This window comes from Phaethon aethereus, assembly GCF_964289735.1.
Source record: "Phaethon aethereus genome assembly, chromosome: 3".
NCBI lineage: Eukaryota > Metazoa > Chordata > Aves > Phaethontiformes > Phaethontidae > Phaethon > Phaethon aethereus.
Window position 1 is genome coordinate 29942 of NC_138576.1, and position 9024 is coordinate 38965.

Consider the following 9024-nt stretch of genomic DNA (forward strand, 5'->3'; position numbering starts at 1 on the left):
TCGAACTTCCTGAGCACCCCCAGCCTTCTCGCTGGCCAGCCAGCACGAGAAGCTGGACCGTCCTTGGGTACTCAGCAACAACTCAAAACATTAGCACATTATCAACAGTTTCTCATCCCAAATCCAAAACATAGCCTCACACTAGCTTCTGTGAAGAAAATTAACTCTACCCTGGCTGAAATCAGGACAAGGACAGAGAGGGAAGAATTAGAGACAGGGAGATGGATAGAGGGAGACGTAGGAAATTTTAAAGCGACAGGATACAAGAATCATATACAACAATTAAAAAATAGGTACCTGGAGCTGCATAGAGGGAGGCATAGGGAGGAAAAGTGACAGGGTACAAGAAACACAGACAAGAAATTAAAATTAGGTCAGGGAGACAGAAAGAGTGAAAGGCAAGAAGAAAACGTAGAAAGTGACTGGGTTCAAGAAACATGCAATAATTTAAAAAATAAGAATGAGAGGTAGGAAGAAAGTTTCCAAAGCAGCGGGGTACAAGAAACATCGGCATGAATTAACAAGTAGGCACAGGGAGCCTGAAAGAAGGAGGGGGATGACCTTGTCTGGCTGCCGGGTACCCACCAAGCTTCTGTATCGCTCCCCCTCCTCAACATGACAAGGGGAGAAAATACAACAAAAACGCTTCTGGGTTGAGATAAGGCTAAAGAGATCACTCATCAAGTACTGTCACAGGCAAAGCAGACTTGACTTGGGGGAAAGTAGTTTAATTCATTGTCAATCAAAATCAGAGTAGGGTAGCGAGAAATAAGAACAAATTAAAAAAAAAAAACCAACTTCCCCCCCCTCTCTTTTTTCCCTGGGCTCATCTTCACTCCTGACTCCTCTACTTCGTCCACCTGAGCAGCGCAGGAGGACAGGGAGCAGGGGCCATGGTGAGTTCGTCGCATGTTGTCTCTGCCACTCCTTCCTCCTCACATCATTCTTCTGCTCCAGCACGGGGTCCCTCCACGGGGCCACAGCTGCTGCCAGGAGCCTGCTCCAGCACAGGTTCTCCACAGGGTCACAGCCTCCTTCAGGCACATCCACCTACTCCAGCAGGGGGTCCTCACTGGGCTGCAGGTGGGTATCTGCTCCACCAAGGATCTCAGTGTGGTGCAGGGGGATGACCTGCATCAGCATGGTCTTCACCATGGGCTGCTGGGGAATCTCTGCTCTGATGCCTGAAGCACCTCCTCCTCCATCCTCACTGACCTTGGTGTCTGCAGGGCCGTTTCACACTCACATTTTCTCTACGACAGCTTCTGCGCAGCATTTTTTAGCCCTTCTTAAATACAGCGTCACAGAGGCACCACTAGCATTGCTGATGGGCTCAGCTTGACCAGCAGCAGATCCGCCTTGCCCCCCAACATGGGGGCAACTCCTGGTGTCTTCTCATGCAACCCACCCCTACAGCCCCTGCCTCCACCCCCAGCTAACAAAACCCTGCCACGTAAACCCAATACAAAAGCGATCAGCTGCAGCGCAAGTGGGGGGATTGAAAAATATGGAAAGGAGCCACAGAGAGAGATGGCGGGGGGGGGTGGGCAGAGGTAGGGGGTGATTAGGAGTTTGGGTTTGGTTTGAATTTTTTTTACAGCCCAATTTCAGGTACAAATTAAGGGAAAGAAAAAAAAAAAAGAAACATAGCAACAGACACACATAAAACTTCCCTCAGGTTTGGTTCCTTCCACAGTAGTCATCATGCATTCAAAACAAAGGTGCATCGCTGTGCAAAGCAACGTGCCACTTCTCCACATTATTCACAGGCGACACAGAAGTTCAAATTCCACGCACGAGTTCTGCAAGGACACAAAAGGGAACAACACACGCCATCTAGTTTCCTGCCCACTGAGAAACTGGAAAGCAGACCAAAACAGGCAAGACATACAAAAAAAGATCCACGGCATTAAGAACTCTGTTATCCTGGTGAATATTGGTAACTATTGCTTGGGTTTCTTTGTAAAAAGAAACACAAAGGAATTAGACTATGATCAACAAGAACTAAGCCAGCAGGATAAAAACCCAAACCCACCCAACACATACACAACTTTAACTCCTCAAAAATAGCTTCCAACCATTTCTTTCAAAGAAAAATAATAGGGAACATGCAGTTACTGGAGACCTCAATATTGATGTCTTTCTGCAACTCTCTCCACCTAAATTTGGGGAGAAGACTATAACAAGTTCACAGCGCATGAGGCCCTTTAAACTAAAAATGGACTAAACTTATGAAAAGTATTTTACTTTCAGAGCTTCACTTGTTCTCTTTGCATTAACACAGGCCCCACAGAAGCAAGTCCAAAAAACTTGTGGAAAATTAATTACATGAAGTGTGAAAAGAGCCCAGAATCTCTCCATTTTAAACCTACCTCAGGCAAATGATTCTGCCAGCGGCTTTTCCAGACCCTGGGATTTTCCTGCTTTCCGTATTTCCGACGGTAGGGGAAGCTACCATGCTTGTATAACCTTCGAAGCTGTTAGCACTTCTGCAAAACACAAAACATTCCTACACACCCTGTATGCAACAGGGAAGATTTTACAGACGTCCCTCTGTTGGTACACACAATGCCATCCTTCTCTTAAAACCAAGGAGCGAAGGTTTTGTACACTTTTACCTTTTCGTGAACTCTACTGCATAAATATGAGGTCTTTTTTAAAGTGCTGCAAACTCCTCTTCATCTTCTGGGCTTGCTCGGTATGGATATACGCCACGTTTTAATCAGGCCTTGCTACCTAGCAATTCCAGACGCTTCCTAGCTCAGAGCTTGACAAACGCACATATTCTGAACACTGCAGATGTCAAGTTTGGTGTGCAGAAGCTTGACTGCTAAAATGAGTCCGGCGTGACAGGCCACAATTTAAGCGTAACAGGAGATGGCCAAATCTGTTCCAAAAGTACTACAGTTTTTTACATCGCAAGTCATAGAAGTGTTGGTATTTCCTTCAATGCTCAGCAATTTACAACACATGATTACGGATGGACAACAAAAGAAAAAAACAAACCACAACCACCACAAAAATTCTCTCCTAAGCTTCTTGATGATAACAGAAATCCAAAAAACACAGCGTGCCCTAACAAGCCCTGAACTCACAAAGAAAGCAAAGAACGAAATGATCTGCAGTATAAAAATCTCAATTTTTATGTCAGTCTCATGATTACAGCAGGCACTATTCGGCATAGAAAAACGTTTGGAGTTTGCCTACTGATCAGTCTTCCATAGCTTTCAGGGAAATTTTCAAGGAGAAGCAACAGTCTAACTCATCACCAAACCACCACTGCTGTAGCAAGCCATCCTTTCTAAACCTCTGACACAGAACGCGTGATTTTTACCCCAGATACACGTATTCATAAGCTCTACACACACACACACACACACCCCCCCCTCTGCTGTGGGCAGGACCAGATGTTTTCCAAACACAGGCAGGCAAACGGGAACACGGAGGATTCGCTGGGATTGCTACAACTGCTGAGCTAAGCGAGAAACACCCTTGATCGCCATTTCCCCCAGGAGGTTTGTCACTGCAGCACCACTTGCGCCGACTTCGTCTAACCAGGTTCTGTAGCGAGTGGTAGGATTGGGTGGGGAAGGGAGAAAAGGCGGGGAAGGGGGAGCTAATATAAAGGAAGATTGAGACTTTTGCCTTAACATTAAAAAAACAAAAAGCCCAAAGCATCACAGAGTCTTTTTACTCCTCCAAATAAGAAGGCAAGAAAGAAAGATTCTGCGAGCCTGGTTTGGACCTAGGTTACTGTTATTTCACCTGCGACCTTCCAACTGCCCCTTAGGAGACGGCAGGATCCCATCACCCAGCTTGGCTACACAAGCGAAACCCATGTCAGAGGCCCAAAACTCCTGCAAGGATTTAGCCAATAAGGCACCTGGAGCCAGAATATTTCACAGTTGGTGAGACAACCTCCAAGTAACTAACTAATCCTTAATGCTTTCACAATACTGAAATCATTCCTACCATTGTATGGACCATGACATTTCACCAACAAACATAAAAATGGCAGGGGAGCACTTGCCAGGTGTAATTACCTTCTAATGTAGCTTTTTCCAAAGCAGAAGTCTTCACTCTGACTGCAACAAGCTCACCTGCCACGTAAAACTTTCCAATGCACACATATAAAGAAGTCATGGCCTTTTTTTTTTTTAATTGCAGACATCAAAATGCAAAACTGAAACAAATGTGCCCTCCTGCTACAGACGTATTGCAAAGAAAGTGAACGTCAGACCTTCCAAAAAACAGGTGTAAGACGATTTGAACAGTAGCCACTAACAGATTTCCTGTAATCTAGTTCTCAGAAACACCTCAAACTTTTGAGTTGAAACACAAAACTTCCAGGAACTTGCAAGTTTGAGCCCACAAGAACGGGTGACACTTCACAAAATTTCAAGACACTGAAAACTTTTTTTAAAAGGCTGGGCAAACTTAGAAACTAAGAGCGATGCACAGGCTGCTGTCACAATATTTGCACACCTACAGCAGAAGAGCTCATCCTTTCAGAAGAAAACATTGTTCTACATAGTACACCACATAGGGCATAAAATTTAAATAAGCTTTAAGTAAGAATTGGTCCTTTAAAAGGAAGAACGAAATGCATGGAGAGAAAAATAAAACCTCACCTTCCCAGTCAAAATACTCATCTTACTCTTCTCCTTAGTATTATCTTGCTGACAGCACATTACCCCAACACTGCAAGGAAGAGAAATTAAATGTCACTCTACAGAGAAAACTATGAAAAAACACCCAACCCCTAACCTGTAAAGAATTCACGTCCAACAAAGGAACCAGTGAACTGCCCACAATTTTTCAACTAAACTTTGGATTTGCAGAGCTGCCCATCTCTTCAGGATTTCAACTCACTTCAGTGGAACCTGCAGGTGCTTAGAGCCCTAGAACAAACCAGCTCTTTTCTCCACATTATATCGGAATCGGAGATGCAGTAGGGACTCCATAGTACCTGACTTTGCCTCTAAACCGAGAGGCCTTGAAAGCAATCGCTCAGAGATTACTAAATTTAAAATAGTCGTAACACCAACTGGCTGCACAGAACAGCTCACAAATGGTATTTCAGTTCATACTTTCAGGAAGGTGACATCTGTCTGTCTGCAGCAGAGACACAACCTGTGTTGGAGAAGCGCGTACCATATACTGTTCGCGTTGCCAGAAACTCATCTAGAACAACAAGAGCTCTATGTTTTCAAAGTTCTCCAGGAACTAAAGAGATCAGGCACTTTTCTTTAAAATAAACAGAAATTTCTGAAAAAAAAAAGTATTAGCAATTATATAAAACTTATGGGCAGATATTAAATGTGCCCCAGAGCACAGCATTGCTGAATTATGTCTTTCCAAAGTTATTCTATGAGCTGAACTTTCCTACACACGTAGCCTCGCTCATGCGCTACACGGCCGCCTTTGGTGATGCGTACAGACCCTGCATGTCGATGGTCTGGCCTGCTGCGGACTACGAAGAGGGATCCTACCTCACCTGGAGGGGCTGGCTCTCTCTTCCCTGCAGCGGGAGGCAGCTGCCGGCCGGCCGGCCTTCGGTTTCTTCTTCCTCTTTACCGTTCTCTGGCCTCTGCAGCTCTGGCCGCGGCAGCCCCCGCCCAGGGCCGGCAAGCGCTCCGCCTGTCCCTTTCTGCAGCCGTGCCACGAGGAGAGCGAGGCTGGGCAGAGACAACCCACGCGAGCCCGAGGCGGGTGCGGTCAACCGCATCCCCAGGGGAGGAACGGACACGCGCAGCCTCAGCGCGGCCCCTGGCAGAGGGAAAGAAGCAGCAGCGACCCTTATTACCGTAGTTCCCCCCTGGCCGAAGCCTCTCCTTCCGCGGGGGCCGCCGGAGACGCCGCTCTGCCCCTGCACCACTGCCAAGGGCGCCCGCTTTCACGGAGAACCCAGCGCACGCGAGGCCCGGCTTGCCGCCTCTGCGACAGGGCCCGGGTGCGGCCCGGGGCTAGGGACGGGCTTCAGGGGAGGGGCTGGAGCTGGGGGCAGCTGCGCGGGGCCAGGAGAAGCGAGCGGGGGGGGCTCTGGCGAGTTGGGAGGCGCCCGGCGTCTGCGCCTGGGGGTGTCCGCCTCCTTCCCTCCTCCCTCCTCCCAGCCCCCCGGTAACTCCCCGGGGCTGCCCCGACCCGACTCGCCTCCAGCGGGCCGGCAGCCGGCCGCAGAGGGCGGCTCGAAGCTCCTCGCCTCGCCACCCGCGGGCGGCCGGCGCGCAGGAGACGCCCCCGCACCCGCCCCAGGGGCTCGGTAGCCCCGGCCCTCACGCCCCGCCGGGAACAGGACCCCGCTGCGCCGCCATGCTGCTCCCGCGCGCCGCGCAGGCGCCGGAGGCCGACGGCGCGCCGCAGGGGCGAGGGGCGGCGCGCGAACGCCGGGCTGCAGTAGCAGCGAGCACCTGGCGGCGGTGTCGCATTTTGCAGGGCGAGCGCCCGCCGACGCTGCGCCCATGGGGCGGCAACGGCGCTTCCTTACCGGGAAGCAGCAAAGAGCGCGCAGGGACCGCAGAGCGGCATCGCTGTTACCAGAGGACGGGAGCGTGGGTCACTTAGGCGCCACCACGCATGCGCGGCTTCCGAGCCGCGGCGAGGCGCCCCGCCGCGGCTGCCGAGCTGCAGTACCAAAGTTCGGTTACAGGGAGGCAGCACCGAGAGCGGGGAGGAGGTGCGCCACCACGCATGCCTGGGAGACCAGGTCGCAAAACCTACATCTCCCGGCATGCACTGGCAAGCACAGCATGGCCGCCCGCCAGCCCCCTGCCACAAGACTACGCTTCCCGGCATGCGCGGGGAACGAACATCGCCGGCAGTAAGCCCCGTGCCGCAGGGCTACAGCTCCCGCCCTGCCGCCAGGGACACCGGCTCCCCCTTTTCCCCCGCAAGTCCCGCCGAGACGCGAGCGCTAACCCGCGCTCCGCCGCGCGGCTCCGGGCAGCCCCTGCCGCCGGCTCCCGCACGCCCCTGCTCCGTGCCCCCGACGCGGACCCCGCCGCCCCGCCTCGGGGCTTTCCCCGGCACCCGCTGGTCCAGGGGGCGGCTCCGCTCACGTTCTTCCTCGCTGCAGCCGCAGCCCGGTCACACCGGGCGACCGCTCCGCCCCGCCCCTGGCTCCCCCCGGCCCCTCCACGGCCACTCGGGGCAGGGCAGCGGCGGCGGCAGCCCCTCCCCCGGCAGCCACCCCTGTGCAGGGAGCGGCCGTCCCCACCGGCCTCACCGCCCGCACCTGGGGCTCCTCCAGCCCCGGCCCACAGCTGGAGCCCAGCTGGAACAGAGGGGCAGCGCCCGACCCCCGCCCCAGGGCCTCCCCCGCTGCCCCGAGCTCCGGCACAGCCCCTCCCCTCACCCGGGGCAAAGGGAGGGCGAACGCAGCCGCGAGGGCGAAGGAGGCGGCAGCGAGCGTTGGTTCAGGCGGCGCGTAACAAGGCCCGGGAGCGGGGCTGCCCCGGGGCCAGCCCGGCAGTCCTTCCCGGAGCCGCGCTCCTCGGTCCGGCAGGGAACGGGCTGCTGGGCAGCGGGAGACCGTCGAAAACGGGGCGCGGGGCGCAAGACGCTGCAAGAGAGGAGAACAGAGGCAGGGAGTCAGACCGAGAGAGAGGGAGAGAGACAACAAAGTGACAAAGAGCCCGGCAGAGAGGGAGGAATGAAACAATGGGGATCCGGGACAGTGAAAGATGGAGGGAAGGGACAGTGGTGGGAACGACACAAAACAAACCACCTAGCTACACACTATGTATCTTAGGTTTATTCTAGTTGTAGAGCATTTTTCCAGCAGTTTTCTTTAACCGTGCTTCCCTGGTAGGTTATGTGATGAAAAGCTCACTGCCATAACCTCAAGCAGAGGCACTAGTCGGGGAAGGAACACCAGTGTATGGAGTCCCTGCATTGGCACCTCCCAGCACTGACCGGGGAGAGACATCTCCCACCAGCCCCACAGTCATGGGTGACACCCATCACAGTAAACCAGCAAGGAGAGGTTCTCCACTGCAAGGGGATTACTGCCAAAGGGCTATGGGACCTGATATGGGATGGAGGGGAAGACCATTTAGGGGTTGCACAGAACTTATTACGGTATATTTACTGGAGGAAATAAAGATGTGGAAAGCATGGTGTAAGAGCGGCTTGGGGAGGAACACGCCTTGGTAAATAGGATAAGGGGATAACAGGCTCCATTCACATGTAAACAGATTCCTGGTCAGAAGAGTGTCTGGCCATGCTTTGTCCCTGATGAAAGGAAATTCAAGGTCATGTTGGATGAGGCTTTGAGCAACCTGATGTCGTTGAAGATGTCCCTGCTCACTGCAGGGGGGTTGGACTAGATGGCCTTTAAAAGGTCCCTGCCCACCCAAAGATTCTATGATTCTATGACATTTAGAAAAGGGGGTGTGGGGATTGTGTGTGCATGTCTGTGTGTCTCTAAGGGCAAGGCAACAAGGGGAGTTGGTTACCAGAGGCATCAGGGGAGCCGAGGCCAAATGCCAGAGTTGTGTGTGCAGATATGTGAGCGTGTGCATGCATGCAAGCAAGGTCTGTACCAGCAAGCGGCGTGGGGCTGCAGGCCTTGGGGGTTCATTATGTCCACATGCTAGTAATGGAGGAAACCAAGACAAGGGCCAGCTATTAGGTAGACCTAGAGTCTTGTAAGACCAACTAACTGGAGGGATCCACATCGTGCATTGCAACAAACTGACAGAATAGACGGACCTGGACAACCTTGAGACGTGGGCCTGTGTGAACCTCATGAGGTTCAAAAATGTGACGTGCAGGGTCTTGCACGTGGGTCAGGGCAACCCCCGGTATCAGCACAGGCTGGGGGGTGAAGGGATGGAGAGCAGCCCCATGGAGAAGGACTTGGGGGTCCTGGTGGGTGAAAAGCTGGACAGGAGCCGGCAATGTGCACTTGCAGCCCAGAAGCCAACAGTATCCTGGGCTGCCCCCAAAGCCGCGTGGCCAGCAGGGCGAGGCAGGGGATTCTGCCCCTCTGCTCCGCTCTGGGGAGACCCCCCTGCAGTGCTG